Source organism: Palaemon carinicauda, chromosome 25, assembly GCF_036898095.1.
Source record: "Palaemon carinicauda isolate YSFRI2023 chromosome 25, ASM3689809v2, whole genome shotgun sequence".
NCBI classification, from domain to species: domain Eukaryota; kingdom Metazoa; phylum Arthropoda; class Malacostraca; order Decapoda; family Palaemonidae; genus Palaemon; species Palaemon carinicauda.
The window spans coordinates 92,331,671-92,348,535 of NC_090749.1; the positions used below are offsets into that span (position 1 = coordinate 92,331,671).

At 48.9% G+C, this 16,865-nt stretch overlaps 1 protein-coding gene across 2 annotated transcripts in view; it reads right to left on the reverse strand.

The window, feature by feature from the left end:
- Positions 1-16,865, reverse strand: part of LOC137618708 (zinc finger protein 454-like) — a 584,206-nt gene that overhangs the window by 22,557 nt on the left and 544,784 nt on the right. The window contains exons 5-6 of one of the 2 annotated variants that reach the window (XR_011039807.1): positions 11,249-12,134; positions 10,017-10,145 (exon numbers count right to left, since the gene is read on the reverse strand). The gene's annotated coding sequence lies outside the window, so the exon portion shown is untranslated. The remainder of the gene's footprint in view (positions 1-10,016; positions 10,146-11,248; positions 12,135-16,865) is intronic. The other variant, XR_011039808.1, reaches the window with a different exon arrangement.

Genomic DNA, 16,865 nt, shown 5'->3' on the forward strand with positions numbered 1-16,865 from the left:
TCATGCTGCGAAAACCCCATTGGGAATCGTGGTCGCAATTGCCCTGGAGCTCGCGCGACGGGAATTCCTGGTGGTCGGCGAGCGATAACCAATAGACGAGCAATGGATACTGCAAGAAATAAGCTGACATTTGTGCGAAGAAACACTGTAGGTTCGCGCGACGGAACACCATCCGTCTGCGCGATGGAAAAAACCGTTGGTTCGCGCGTGGGCGAACATTGGAGAGCATGAGCGTAGACGTGCAGGCACGTGGGCGCGCGGGCGAGTGGTCGCGCGGTCGCGCGACCGCTCGCCCGCTCGCCCGCGCGACCGCTCGCCCGCTCGCCCGCGCGACCGCTACGCCAAGAGAGAGAGAGAGAGAGAGAGAGAGAGAGAGAGAGAGAGAATCAGCTGTTGTACTCAAATGGCGTGTTTTTGTTTCTTGAGAATTTCATCGCCACGACTTTAACAACAACATACTGTACTGAACTTTACAGTATTATACAGACTACTGTAATATGATAAAGTAAAATATTTGTAATCTATTTTATATGAAATGGGGCTATTTTTTTTTTGTTTAAAATTTACATTTACGTATGTAAAACAACTCTCTCTCTCTCTCTCTCTCTCTCTCTCTCTCTCTCTCTGTCTCTCTCTCTCTCTCTCTCTCTCTCTCTCTCTCGTAGATTGTTTTCCTGCTTTGCTACGTATGTATGATTTTATATAGATACGGTAAATAATATTTGTAATAACATATTTTATTAAAGCTTTTACTGTAATATCATTATTTATCACTTTCATCATGCGCGTTAAATTCCTTAGTTTGTTTACTGAGCGTACTTTATGACGCCGTCGTTTCAGGCGGCGTCATAAAGAAAAACATTTCATTTGGAAGTCCTAAGAAAAATTAAGTAAAACATTAGTAATAACCAAATCAACATACTGTACTGAATAATCAATATAATCGATGCAGAAACTAACCTATACACAGATGTGTAAATGCGTTTGTTTCTTCATTATAATCAGAGATAAACGTAAACAAAACATTGGTTGCCATTTTTTATCGTGCTTTTTGGCGTGTTTAGGAAACGCATGATATAAAGTCGCCCTTAATATTTGTGCCTGTTTTAGTTTAGGGTACGTTAGTACATGCATTAAGTGTTCTGTACATTAAAGGGTAGTTTGCTAACAGTACTACGTACAAGGGAAGGTTTTAAAAGTCTGAATATACATGTTAAATAAATAGGTAAATATGGTGTCACTACTTCGCGGAATTTCACCTATCGCGGCCGGGTCTGGAACCTATCTACCGCGATAAACGAGGGTTCACTGTATTGAGTAAAAGCAAAGTAAGTGATTAAGTAAAGACAAAATAAATAATGGCTGCCAGGCGAGGACGAAGACAGGCACGTCTGTCCATTGTCCGAGCCAAAAGTGAAGTGAGACATTTCACCAGTGTGTGAGGGAGGGAGGGGTAATAAGCTACCCCTCCCCCTACCCCTGCTAACTAGTGCGGGGTGGGAAACCCTCGTTAAAATCTAATGGCTCGTCATTTCAGCTACGCCAAAAGTAATACCCAATGTAAATATCGTGGTTTGTATTTCGGTTACGGAACAAAGATAGATTAATGGCTGCCAATATACGGTGAGGATGAAGAGCGGCAACGTCCGTTCACAATCTGAGCCGAGAACAAAGTGAGCTCAATCACAGGTGTGTGAGGGGGGGGGGGCAGTAGCAAGCTACCCTCCCCTATCCCCGCTAACTAGCGGTATGGGTAGTTAACCCTCGCTAAATTTTAATGGCTTGTCATTTCACCTTCGCTGAAAGTAATACCCCTATTAAATAACGTGGTTTGTATTCCAGTTACGGAACAAAGATCAGTCATACATAAACTATGAAACAAGACTTACTTCAACCTGTTCAACAGAAAAAGACATTTGCAAACAAGTATGACAAATTCGAAGATAATTTGTATTTTTCCTAACCATACAAACCTTAGCTATTTACAAAGGGTATTACTTTTTAGCGTAGCTGAAATGGCGAGCCATTAGAATTTAACGAGGGTGTATTACCCCAGCGCTAGTTAGCGGGGGGGGTAGGGGAGTGGTAGCTAGCTACCCCTCCTCCCCCTCACACACAAGTGAATACTCACTTTCACTTAGAGGTAGGACTTGTCTTGGGGGACAGGGCTGGCGGGCAAATATGTGTAAATAGCTAATGTTTGTATGGTTAGGAAAAATACAAATTATCTTCGAATTTGTCATTTGTTCCGTAACCGAAATACAAACCACTCTATTTACAAAGGGTGACTTATCCCTTAGGAAGGGTGGAAAGTCCCCAGCCATACTGGCTTTGGCTTTACCCGGGGACTCAGAATCCGAGTGAGTCACACTCGAGAAAAGGAGTCCCTGCACCTCACAAGTTCCTTGCTCCGCAAGGAACCATGTGGCCTACGTAAGCTTGTGTGTGAAGGAAGAAGTGAGACCCATCCTAGGCAGTTGACCTGGAGTTCCAGAAGGAACTCTGGGTTAGGACGTTCCCAATACCACCTCGTCAGGGTATGGGGGACGCGACAGTATTAACTCAATACTCGGAACACAAGGAAGCATGGTTTACCTGCAGAGGTTCGAGGTCAGCTATGCAGAGACCAGGATGCTGCTTCCCCGTAGAGGGGATGATGAAGAAAGAAGAAAGGGCCAGACATACTTCTTTCGTTCATGCAGACTAAAACCTGATAACAATGCCCTCAACCTTCTGCTACCTGTCCAAAAAGGAGCCTGAGGTTAGACCAGCTGTTGTGTAGCCACCACAGAGCGATAGAAAACGTATCGAGACTCCTGTGGGTCACGCCCTGCAGGAAGCGGGCTGCGAAGGTCATCAGACGCTTCCAGACTCCAGCTTGTAGCACCTGCGTCACAGAGTAGTATTCCTCGAAGGCGAGGGACGTTGCGATGTATCCAACATCGTGCTGTAGGGCGACGTGACGGGGGAGGGTCTGAAGACAGGTCGAGATGAATGTCCTTGAGTCCGGGCTGAAGAGGTATACTGGTGACTCTCCCCCCATGTCCTCCTTGTGTTCCCAAATCGGCTGTAACTGAGGACAAACTGCAGCTGTTCCCAGCGCTAACCTCTCGATTCCTTACTGGCAAGAAAGAGAAGGTCTTGGGACATCAGACACAGAATGGAGACTCGAAATCTTGAATGAATCGGACCGAAGGGCCGGGACTCTCAGATTCTGAGTCTAGCCAACAACTCAGGAGCGAGCCTGAATGTTGCCTTCCCCTCTTCCTTAGAAAGGGGGGAGTAGTAAGAGACCAAGAAGATTGCTTACACACTGGCCGTGGCCAGAGTGAGCAGAAGACCCAAGGCGGAATACAATCCGAGGCCTGTCGTAAAAGGGTCTTGAGAAGATCTCTTAAAGGACTAAAAGTCCGAGCCATGCTCCAAGTTGGAGGTCTTCCTCCGACTAGGGCAGGGACGATCCTAGCTTCGCATGAGCGAGGATAGATCCAGCGGGCAGGAAAAAGTTATTCCTTTAAGCCTGAAGGTCAGGGAAAGGCTGAGCGACAGGCTTCATTGCCGAGAGCGGAAAGGAGTTTTCTCCCGCCGAAAGGCAATAAGACCGTTATTGCTGGAGAAGAGGCCTCAAGGGAAGAGGTATATCTCCCACGGCACCAACCACCTTAGACTCTTCACTTTGCCTGGGAGACCCCTGTGGATGACTATCGCAGATGACGCGACCTCCGTACCGCGACTGTAGCGGGTTGTCTCTTCTTGAGAAGGAAGCGTAGTGTCTCCAGGCATGAAGCCGAAGCGACGCCCCGGTTCGGGAGAGATGTCGCAGTGTGGTGCTTGAGTAGTCTGCGCCGTGGGAGAAGCTCTCCCGGGAGTTCCGTCAGGGGAAGCAGATGGTCCAGAAACCGTTCTGCGCAAAGTCCCAGTGGAGCTCTCCCATTGAAAGGTTAACAGACAACTTGGTCTTGTTGAGACCCATTGTCCGCAGACAAAAAGGAGTTGTCCCACCATCACCGGAATGCATCTTGCCAGAGTCTCGGGGTCTGAGACTGGGGGGAAGACTAGCGGAAGCTTGAGGTTCCAAGCTGTCGCGATCAGGTCCCCCAGACCAGCACTTGCTGGTTACCCAAGGTCAAAGACCCCTAGGTACACTCTCTCTATGAGGCTCTGCTCGGATAGTCTGGGAGAAACATTCCCCTGCCTGGAATGAGAGAGCCGATGGTGGTATTGAGAGAATCTCAATCATCCCGGTATCTCTACTGCAAGATGTGAAGGTGTGAAAATGCGTCCCCTGCTGGTTAGAATGAAGTCGACGCGCAACGGGGCGACTCGGCAGGAGCTGTAGGATCTGAAGAGGGGCCAGACTAAGGCCCTTAAGCCTGCCTGAATGATGGAGAGGTATCCTTCAGGTCTTGACCATAGGCCTGGACCGGAACATGCCCCCCCTTTCCTTTGACGAGTCCGAGAACCGCATCAAGAATGTGGGGAAAGGACGAGAATATCCACTACCATCAAGAGGCTCCATAGGTCAACACCCATTGCAGGTCTAATAGTTCCGCTGGTCCCATAGGACCAGAGAGTCCGGTTAAACATTGCCTGAAGCCACCGCAACTTGGATCGCCCCACATGGAACTTATCCTGAGGCGACCGTTCGGACTATGGACGAGTTAATGAGGAAAGAAGAACTAGGAAACGTTCCAAGGTAGGGCTGAAAACTCTGCTTGACTGAGAACAGGTACTGCGACTCTCCTCAGTCTTGCCACAGTCAACCGAAAGGAAGGCTCGGAGGATGTGGTAACAGAATCTGGTGTCCCCAGGTAGTCACCCATCCAAGTACCGACGTTGCTTAACCTCGCTGGACGGACGAGAAGTGGGGTTTCCAATGTGGTAAGGCGGTTGACTCAATATCATGGCCAGATACTCCAGATGTTGAGGCAGAGGAAGAGAAGGCTCCAAGCAAAATACCATGAGCCCACACTCATGGTAAGCATCCGGAAGCTTGTCTCGGCGCTGAAGAAGGTCGAAACCCGAGCCTACCGGAGTTGACCAGCCCTCCAAACAGCAGAGGAGGCAGAAGCCTGCACCTGAGCGGCCAAGAGGAAGGCAGGGAGAGTTCTCTGGGGAAACAAACCTGCTATGCCACGGCAGGATAGCCACACTGCATCATAAGCAGGAATACTTGCAATCTAGGCTGAATTCGACGAGCACCCTGGAAGATGGATGGAATGGAAACTGAAAGTACCCGTCCTTCCGATCCAGGGTTTAGGGAGCCCTGTCGCCTCGTTACCAGTCTGATCGATTCTGCGGGTCTACGCTGGCCGAAGTTTGTTCGACAAACTTGATCAGGGCTGAGAGGTCGACTATGGACATCCCCTCTCAGATCCTTCCTTACAAGAAAGGATCGACTGAGGGGGCCGGGGGTGAAGCCGTCGATGATCCTAAGGAAGACCTTCGCCTAAGGTATGGATCATTCTGCCCAACCGGGCAACTCTGCTGACGCTATGGCATAGAGGTTCAGAGACACTGAATTCGCTGACAGAGACGGCAGGCGCGATATCCTTGGCTACTCACAGAGATTGTGCGGGAATGGGCATCGGGAAGCTGTCATTCGGATGAGTAACCTTAAGCATCCTCCCTGCGAAAAACCTGCAATCCTAGAGTTCGTGAACTCCTTTTAGGACTATGCCCCCCCGGGGGAGTCTCCCGTGCCATCTGTTCCTGACAGGAGGAAACTGCAATTGGACACCTTGTCCCAGTTGTCGTAGCCGATAACTTAGGCCGACGTGGTTGAAAGAAAAGGGCGCTGGAGCCCTGCAGAGTCTGGAAGAAAGCACCTTGGAGGAGTGAAACCGGAAGTCGATTTACTCCGCACAGCAGCTGTCTAAGTCTCTGTCCTTGGGCACAAACAAACTCTTCTCAAGGATGGAAGGGTGTCTGAGGTCGTCGACCTCCACAGATGAGACACCCGAAGGAAGCCCTCAGTCAGCGCGTCCAGATGATACAACATCGAGCTTGTCCGCAAGTTAGATACTTAACGACGAAAGGCCAAGGTGCCTGAGCTCGAGAGGAGGAAAGTAACCTTTGATCTTCCTGTAGCTTCCTTGAACCAAACCTCGGGCCGTAACCGAGGAGGGAAAGAACCTGGTAAGCTCCCAGAGGAAGAGGTAAGCAGTCACCCCTTGTCCGATGGAGAAATCTCGAACGGAAAGTCCCCCCGCCAAAAATCCTTCCAGGGAATGACGGGGAAGGGCTAACCCAGGTTCAGGAATAGAGGAGTGTTGCTCAGATCTCCCTTAAGTTTCTCCTATTCTTGCAAGTGCCATGCTCTGTGTTTACGGGGTGAGGCAGTGTTCTGGAAATACGCTCCAGAAGAACTCGCCAGGCTGGTCATGCTGCGAAAACCCCATTGGGAATCGTGGTCGCAATTGCCCTGGAGCTCGCGCGACGGGAATTCCTGGTGGTCGGCGAGCGATAACCCATAGACGAGCAATGGATACTGCAAGAAATAAGCCGACATTTGTGCGAAGAAACACTGTAGGTTCGCGCGACGGAACACCATCCGTCTGCGCGATGGAAAAAACCGTTGGTTCGCGCGTGGGCGAACATTGGAGAGCATGAGCGTAGACGTGCAGGCACGTGGGCGAGTGGTCGCGCGGTCGCGCGGGCGAGCGGTCGCGCGGGCGAGCGGGCGAGCGGGCGAGCGGTCGCGCGGGCGAGCGGTCGCGCGGTCGCGCGGGCGAGCGGTCGCGCGGGCGAGCGGTCGCGCGGTCGCGCGGGCGCGCGGGCGAGCGGTCACGCGGGGGCGCGGGCGCGCGGGCGCGCGGGCGCGCGGGCGAGCGGTCGCGCGGGCGCGCGGGCGAGCGGGGGCGCGCGGGCGCGCGGGCGCGCGGTCGCGCGGGCGAGCGGTCGCGCGGGCGGGCTCGCGGGCGCGCAGGCTAGCGGTCGCGCGGGCGCGCAGGCGAACGGTCGTGAGGGTGGGCAGGTGGATGAGAGCGAGTCCGAGGCGGCGAACGCAAGCGTTAGCGCGATGGCGAGGAAACGCGCTGCCGCGTGGGCGAGGAGGACCGCTGGCGATATGGATCAACAAGCCATCGGTGGTGAGCTGGTGAGCGCTAACGTGCAGGTTGGCGATGGCGCGTTGTGTTATGCCGACGCGATGGTCGAGCAGTATGCGCAGGTGAGCGATCGTGCGTTGGCGAGCAGTATGCGAAGGTGAGCGATCGCGAGCAGTGGTCAGCATGCGCCAGGTCGCGCGATGGTGATCAGTATGCGCAGGGTCGCGTGATGGTGATCAGCATGCCAGGGTCGCGTGATGGTGATCAGCATGCCAGGGTCGTACGATGGCGATCAGCATGCGCAGGTTGGTGGTCGCGCGATGGCGAACAGCATCTGCAGGTGGGCGATCGCGTGATGGCGAACAGCATACGCAGTTGAGGGTCGCGCGATGGTGATCAGCATGCGCAGGGTTCAGCGATGGTGATCAGCATCCGCAGGTGTGTGGTCGCGCGATGGCGATCAGCATCCGCAGGTGAGGGTCGCGCGATGGCGATCAGCATCCGCAGTTGAGGGTCGCGCGATGGCGATCAGCATCCGCAGTTGAGGGTCGCGCGATGGCGGTCAGCATCCGCAGTTGAGGGTCGCGCGATGGCGGTCAGCATCCGCAGTTGAGGGTCGCGCGATGGCGGTCAGCATCCGCAGTTGAGGGTCGCGCGATGGCGGTCAGCATCCGCAGTTGAGGGTCGCGCGATGGCGGTCAGCATCCGCAGTTGAGGGTCGCGCGATGGCGGTCAGCATCCGCAGTTGAGGGTCGCGCGATGGCGATCAGCATCCGCAGTTGAGGGTCGCGCGATGGCGATCAGCATCCGCAGTTGAGGGTCGCGCGATGGCGATCAGCATGCGCAAGTGAGCTAGTAGCTGGCGAACCATGTTCCTTCAGAAGTGTTGGAGAACGTTGGCGTGCTGGCTGTAACACACGTGGGCGATCCGGAGATCGCTGGCGAGCTGATGATCGCTGGCCGGCTGACGATCGCTGACGAGCTGATGATCGCTGGCGAGCTGATGATCGCTGACGAGCTGATGATCGCTGACGAGCAGAAGGCTACGCGTGGAAGCCTGCGCAAAGAAGAAGAGTCCTTGACCCTGACCTGAACCGAAGTTCTAGATCGCGAGGGCGAACGTGGGCGCACAGGGCGCGTAACAGGAACCGCAGGGAAGATCATCTTGAAAGCGCTGACGAACAGGAGAGCGCTGATGAGCAGAAGGGCGCGCAGGGAAACCCTGACACGCAAGGGAAGAACCCCCGTCGGGGCAACCCTTTGCCCCGAAGGGATCGTTGTCCGCCGGGAGACTGATGTCCGTCGAAAGACCGCTGTCCGTCGGGAAGACCGTTGTCCGTCAGGAAGACCGTTGCCCGTCGGAAGACGAGATCAGACTGCTGTCCATTTGCACCAAGGCGGAAGATCGAGAAAAAGGAGTTGTAGGCTGCAAACGGAGATCCAAAAAGGCGCCTCAAGCACCCTTATAGGGAGATGAGAGGCCCTTACGACGAGGCGGACAGAGGGCCTTACGGCGAGGGAGGCCAACAGCAACAGCAACAGAAGAAACCTCCGAAGAGGAGTCTCTATGAGTGTACTCTCTCGCGGACGAAAGACAAACACTTCGTGGAAGAGACTGGTCAGCCAGTGACCTAAAAGGAGCAATCCTCCGAAGAGGAGCTCCTGCAGTTGCCCAGCCCCTTGAGCGAAACTGCAGGTGCGACCGCTCAGCACCAAGAGCATAGTCGCACAAAAAAAAGGCAAGAGAAGAACCCCCCAAAAGGGGGAAAAACTCAAGCCTGGACAGGAAAAACTTCCCTCGGAAGGAAAGTTATCCGCCCAAGGAGGCAAGCCTCCTGAGTGTTCTAAAATGAACTGGAGAGCTGTCCGTCGTCACGGGAGTACTACCAGTAGAAGGAGACACGCCCCTGACGAAAATACAAGGGGGGAGGCAGCAACAGCCGAATCCCCAGGACTCAACCAGACAGCTCACACCGTTGCTATATTACAGAAACGAGCTTGATCGGTAACTGTAAAAAAATAAAACAAATAATATTAGTACACATTCATTCCCCCGGGAAGGCTCCGAAGAGGAATCCCGAGGGAAAGGAACAAGAATTACACAACAGGCACGTGCCCTCACAACCACTTACACTCGCGGAAGGAGAGCTGTAACCAAAACAGAATTATAACAATTATAATTATGTAACTATGTAATTATGTAATTTAAAAATGAATGAACACTAAAGAAAGAACGAAAACCCCGAAAGGAATCGTTCTACAAGCTGAAAAACAAAAAACAAGTACAATTAGATTCATAAATAAATTGAGACAAACGTACAGCGTAGCAACCCCCCACACGGAAAGGAAGCTAGGCTACAAGGGCGTAGTAACACGTAGTAAAAGGGTGAACGACCTCAAGAGAGAGAGAGAGAGAAAGACATAAGTCAAACTCGATAGCCACCCATAAAAATACGCCGTGGTGGCCTAACTGCCGAGGCCTCCACGTAGATATCGTACACTACACACACACATCTGAAAAGGAAACTTACTTAATTCTATACTCAAATATATATACAAACATGAAAACATGTTACATATATATTGAGTAAATGAAAAGTAAGCGATTAAGTAAAGACAAAACAGACAATGACTGCCAAGCGAGGACCAAGACAGAGACGTCTGTCACAGTCCGAGCCAAAAGTGAAAGTGAGTATTCACCTGTGTGTGAGGGGGAGGAGGGGTAGCTAGCTACCACTCCCCTACCCCCCCCCCCGCTAACTAGTGCGGGGGTAATACACCCTCGTTAAATTCTAATGGCTCGCCATTTCAGCTACGCTAAAAAGTAATACCCTTTGTAAATAGCGTGGTTTGTATTTCGGTTACGGAACAATTGAGTCTTTAAAATTGCTATTTCTTATATCACAAAATATCTTGGCTGAAAGTCTCTTGTAGATTACCAGAGTGGATTAGAATTGGAAAACTCACCTGGTACTTGCAGGATTTGCTAAGGGTTCCTAAAGCATTTTGGCTGGCTGTCTTTCTTCCTAACTAAGCAGGTGCCATAGGATTAACTGTGCAGACGACGCATGGAGGGACTTCTTCATTTCACAAAACCTGAAAGATGAAAACCATTTAAACACATTTCACGATGCAGTTGTGTTTTCATTATAAAATATAATGTGAAAAAGGTTTTACTCATTGGCCATAAGAGAACTCCTAAGTTTTCTAACTCAGTGATCTGGTTAAACTTCTTAACCAAAAGGCTTTGACAAATAAGAAAAAGTTTCTTTACTCTGATTAAGTGTCTGAAAGAGTTACTTTTTGGAGCTAACATAAGAAGCTATTAAACTTACTTTCATAAGAGCATTATTGTCTTGACATAGTTTAGCAAGATCATCAAATCCAACTCCAAGACTTCTAAATATCTAGACTTATAAGCTGGACCTACAGGATGGACAGTCGAGACAGGAAGACAGTAAACGGACAGATAGACCAGGACGTAGAGCACAGGACTTTGAGGGAATCCCCATTCAAAGAAATGGTAGACAAGATACTCAGACAGCTCAAGTCATTTCTGGAATATTATATAAGCAGTTCTAAAGGTCCACTTTCAATCCTTCTACTCAAACGTATTACTGTTTTCTCTCCTTAACTTTTCCTCTTTCTACTTTCTCCAAGTGACCATCCTTTCATTTCATGAAATAGAGTACATTCAAGGTACTGTGCTGTAGTACTGAGTACACTCCCTTCATTAAGTTTTTCCATTCAAATATCTTGTGTGTTAGTTACAGCACAACAAGAATCAACACTTGAAAAACACTATCTATAAACCCTTTTCTTTAAGTAAGCCACACATCATAGCTTCTAAAGTGCAATAAGTTGTTCATTATTCTAACTTTTTCATTCTTTTGAATATATTTATCCATCTCGATCTATTTTTCCAACAATTTTCCAACAAAAAGGGACACACAGTTGAAACCATTTAATGCAAAGTATGACTACATGAGCAAGTTGGTTGGATTTCACAACATCGAAACTACAGTACTTGAGAAAATCTACTGAAAAGATGATGTGAAAGATTTTGTCTTTCTTCTCTGACAAAACTCCCTAATAAATCAATCAAAGAGATACACAAGCAGGAGAGGATGATAATTCCAGGAACAAAAAGTAATGACCAAAGCCAGGAAAAAAAGATCTCTCATTTTACTAAGTCTCACCGTCACACGTGCAGAATTAGGGAATGCTGCTGCGCCCCTTCCTAAGGATTACTCAAATCCTGACTGCAATGATCACAGCCAAATCTCCATCTTTTTGGGCCTCTCCAAATCTTCCAGCATGTTATCTGGCCTTCAAATAATAACATCTTGAATCTTGATAATAACTTCTTGATGCCCAGTATCCTCGTAAGACACAACGTTCTTCCAAATGATCATTTTAGATCTAATTGAATAAAAAGATGATGAGTGGACTTCAGTACTGTCTTTGACTTGCCTTAACAACATGGCTGCCATATGATATATATCAACTTTGTTAATCTGGTGTTGGGAGCAACGTCTCACCCTCATTTCTCATTCACTGAGTGATCAGTAAATCAGACTCATTGCTCAATATTGTTTCTAATTAACCTGAACCTTTGAGTTTTAAAATTATCTCCAGTTGATAAAGAGCTCACGAGATCTTCATCCTTTAGACGAGATCCTTTCCTCGATTAAGGTATTCCATTTGGCCATTTTTCAAGCACTTTGCTCCATCGGTACAATTCAATATGCAATTTCCTCTGGGCCGAGCATCAGCATCTGTAGGCTGCATTACACTTATCATACTACTCAGTACCTGAAGGATTTTCCTCCCATCACTGCTGAAATGTTGTGATCTTGATACAGATGCTTCGGGCGTTAAGTGCTATACACCAATGCCTTTATCTGATGCATATCACTGATTAAGAGCATATAATATATGCCTCTGTTGTTGATCTCCATTTTCTCTTTTACCTCTTAGGGTATATTATTCTGAACAAGTACACTGGCAATATGGGCACAGCAGTCTCCTTGCATTGCCTTGATTAGGATGTACGACTTCTTCAATGATGACTTCAAAGTTTCCCTGAAACAAAATTCATCTTTAAGAATACAATCAAAAATAAAAGTTTAACCATAAAATGATATTCTAATTATAAAATAAATTTTTGAATATACTTACCCGGTGAATATATAGCTGCAACTCTGTTGCTCGACAGACAAAAACTGTACAAAAAAAAACTCGCCAGCGATCGCTATACAGGTTGCGGGTGTGCCCATCAGCGCCATCTGTCGGCCAGATACCAAGCTCTATGTAAACAAAGACTCAATTTTCTCCTCGTCCCACTGCGTCTCTATTGGGGAGGAAGGGAGGGTCATTTAATTTATATATTCACCGGGTAAGTATATTCAAAAATTTATTTTATAATTAAAATATCATTTTTAAATATTTAACTTAGCCGGTGAATATATAGCTGATTCACACCCAGGATGGTGGGTAGAGACCAGCAATATATGTTTACATCTTATGAGCTAAGAGTTTTTATTTCATTTTAGAAGTTATCAAAATAACAAAAACAAAATAAATAGGTACCTGGTAAGGAAGTCGACTTGAACGATTACTCTGCCTTATAAGTACGTCTTCCTTACGGAGCCTCGCGATCCTCTTAGGATGCTGATCGACCCCTAGGAGCTGAAGTATCAAGGGCTGCAACCCATATAACAGGACCTCATCAAACCCCTAATCTAGGCGCTCTCAAGAAATGACTTTGACCACCCGCCAAATCAACCAGGATGCGAAAGGCTTCTTAGCCTTCCGGACAACCCATAAAAACAACATTAAAAACATTTCAAGAGAAAGATTAAAAGGATATGGAATTAGGGAATTGTAGTGGTTGAGCCCTCACCCACTACTGCACTCGCTGCTACGAATGGTCCCAGTGTGTAGCAGTTCTCGTAAAGAGACTGGACATCCTTTAGATAAAAAGACGTGAACACTGACTTGCTTCTCCAATAGGTTGCGTCCATTATACTTCGCAGAGATCTATTTTGCTTAAAGGCCACGGAAGTTGCAACAGCTCTAACTTCGTGCGTCTTCACCTTAAGCAAAGCTCGGTCTTCCTCACTCAGATGTGAATGAGCTTCTCGTATTAACAGTCTGATAAAGTATGATAAAGCATTCTTTGACATAGGCAAAGATGGTTTCTTAACAGAACACCATAAAGCTTCAGATTGGCCTCGTAAAGGTTTGGTACGCTTTAAATAGAACTTAAGAGCTCTCACAGGGCATAAGACTCTTTCTAGTTCATTGCCTACGATCTCCGATAAGCTGGGAATATCGAAAGATTTAGGCCAAGGCCGAGAAGGCAGCTCATTTTTGGCTAGAAAACCAAGTTGTAGCGAACAGGTGGCTTTTTCTGACAAAAATCCAATGTTCTTGCTGAAGGCATGAATCTCACTGACTCTTTTAGCCGAGGCTAAGCATACCAGGAAAAGAGTCTTTAGAGTGAGATCTTTCAGGGAGGCTGATTGTAACGGCTCAAACCTGTCTGACATGAGGAATCTTAGTACCACGTCTAAATTCCAACCAGGGGTAGCCAAACGACGCTCCTTGGTGGTCTCAAAAGACTTAAGGAGGTCTTGAAGATCTTTATTGTTGGAAAGATCTAAGCCTCTATGCCGGAAGACCGATGCCAACATGCTTCTGTAGCCCTTGATAGTGGGAGCTGAAAGGGATCGTCCTTTTCTCAGGTATAAGAGAAAATCAGCTATTTGAGCTACAGAGGTACTGGTCGAGGATACAGAAACTGACTTGCACCAGTCTCGGAAGACTTCCCACTTCGACTGGTAGACACTAATGGTGGACGCTCTCCTTGCTCTAGCAATCGCACTGGCTGCCTCCTTCGAAAAGCCTCTAGCTCTCGAGAGTCTTTCGATAGTCTGAAGGCAGTCAGACGAAGAGCGAGGAGGCTTTGGTGTACCTTCTTTACGTGAGGCTGACGTAGAAGGTCCACCCTTAGAGGAAGACTTCTGGGAACGTCTACTAGCCATCGAAGTACCTCGGTGAACCATTCTCTCTCAGGCCAGAGGGGAGCAACTAGCGTCAACCTTGTCCCTTCGTGAGAGGCGAACTTCTGCAGTACCTTGTTGACAATCTTGAACGGTGGGAATGCGTAGAGATCCAGATGTGACCAATCTAGGAGGAAGGCATCTATATGTATTGCTGCTGGGTCCGGGACTGGGGAGCAATAGATTGGAAGCCTCTTGGTCAGCGAGGTTGCAAAGAGATCTATGGTTGGTTGGCCCCAAGTGGCCCAAAGTCTCTTGCACACATCCTTGTGGAGGGTCCATTCTGTTGGAATTACTTGCCCTTTCCGACTGAGACAATCTGCTATGACATTCAAGTTGCCTTGGATGAACCTCGTTACTAGGGAGATGTCTTGACCTTTTGACCAGATGAGCAGGTCCCTTGCGATCTCGTACAACGTCAGTGAGTGGGTACCTCCTTGTTTGAAGATGTACGCCAAGGCCGTGGTGTTGTCCGAGTTTACTTCCACCACTTTGCCTCGAAGGAGATACTCGAAGCTTTTCAAGGCCAGATGTACTGCCAACAGCTCCTTGCAGTTGATATGCATGCTCCTCTGACTCGAGTTCCACAGTCCTGAGCATTCCCGACCGTCTAGTGTCGCGCCCCAGCCCACGTCCGATGCGTCCGAGAAGAGAACGTGGTTGGGAGTCTGAAAAGCCAGGGGAAGACCCTCTCTTAGGTTGATATTGTCCTTCCACCAAGTCAGACAAGACTTCATCTTTTCGGAAATCGGGATCGAGACCGCTTCTAGCATCTTGTCCTTTTTCCAGTGAAAAGCTAGATGGTATTGAAGCGGACGGAGGTGGAGTCTTCCTAGTGACACAAATTGTTCCAGGGATGATAGCGTCCCTACCAGACTCATCCACAGCCTGACTGAGCAGCGTTCCTTCTTCAGCATGTTCTGGATGAATAACAGGGCTTGACTTATTCTGGGGGCCGACGGAAAAGCCCAAAAAGCTAGACTGTGAATCTCCATCCCTAAATACACAATAGTTTGGGATGGGACCAGTTGCGACTTTTCCAAATTGACTAGGAGTCCCAATTCCTTGGTCAGATCTAGAGTCCACTTGAGATCCTTCAGACAGCGACGACTGGAAGAGGCTCTGAGAAGCCAGTCGTCCAAATAAAGGGAGGCTCGGATGTCCGATAAGTGGAGGAATTTGGCTACATTCCTCATCAGCCTCGTAAACACGAGAGGAGCTGTGCTTAGGCCAAAGCACAGGGCCCGAAACTGGTAGACCACATTTTCGAAAACGAATCTCAGAAAAGGTTGGGAGTCTGAGTGAATGGGGACGTGGAAGTAGGCGTCCCTTAGGTCTAGGGAGACCATCCAGTCTTCCCTTCTGACCGCTGCTAAGACTGACTTTGTGGTCTCCATGGAGAACTTCGTCTTTGTGACAAAGACATTCAGAGCACTGACGTCTAGCACCGGTCTCTACCCTCCTGTCTTCTTTGAAACCAGGAAGAGGCGGTTGTAGAATCCCGGTGATTGAAGGTCCGAGACTTTGACCACCTCCCTTCTCTAGCAAAAGAGACACTTCCAGTTTCAGGGCTTGTCTCTTTTCTTCCTCTCTGTACCTGGGAGAGAGATCGATGGGAGACGTTGCTAGAGGGGGTTTGCGTACAAAAGGGATTTTGTACCCCTCTCTGAGCAACTTCACAGATTGTGAATCTGCGCCTCTCCTCTCCCAGGCTTGCCAGAAGTTCTTGAGTCTGGCTCCCACTGCTGTCTGAAGTTGCGGGCAGTCAGACTCTGCCCTTAGAGGACTTGGATCCTTTCCTCTTCCCTCGCTTCCCTTCGGCACGAGCACCTCCTCTGCTGGAGGCTCTGCCACGAAAGGGCGGAATAAAGCGAGACGCTGGAGTGTCTATCCTCGGTCTAGCAGACAATGTAGGCAAAGGGGGAGCTTTGCGAGCTGAGGACGCAACTAGATCGTGAGTGTCCTTCTGCACTAACGAAGCAGCAATTTCCTTTATCAAGACTTCTGGAAACAGGCACTTGGAAAGGGGAGCAAAGAGAAGCTCAGATCTCTGGCATGGTGTAACTCCAGCAGACAGGAACGAGCAGAGAGACTCTCGCTTTTTCAGGACTCCGGACGCAAATGAGGCAGCAAGCTCATTGGACCCATCACGGACGGCCTTGTCCATGCAGGACATAATGAGCAAAGAAATCTCTTTATCTGTCGAAGAGATTTTCCTGCTCAGGGCTCCTAAGCACCAGTCTAAGAAGTTAAAGACTTCAAAAGCCCTAAAGATCCCTTTCATAAGGTGGTCCAGGTCCGATGATGACCAACAAATTTTCGAGCGTCTCATGGCAAGGCGGCGGGGAGAGTCTACAAGACTTGAGAAGTCGCCCTGGGCAGAGGCAGGAACTCCCAAGCCGAGAACTTCTCCCGTGGCATACCAGACGCTCGATCTAGAAGAGAGTTTAGCAGGGGGAAAGGCAAATGCTGTCTTCCCTAAACTCTTCTTGGACTCTAACCAGTCTCCTATCAGCCGCAAAGCTCTCTTAGACGAGCGTGCGAGGACGAGTCTAGTAAAGGCAGGTGCGGTAGAAGGCATGCCTAATACAAACTCTGACGGCGGAGAACGAGGAGCCACAGAAACAAACTGGTCAGGAAACAACTCTTTGAATATAGCCAAGACTTTTCTAAAGTCCAAAGATGGTTGAGTTGACTTAGGCTCGTCCAGTTCTGATTGTTGATCATTTTGTTGTGCAGCAACATCATC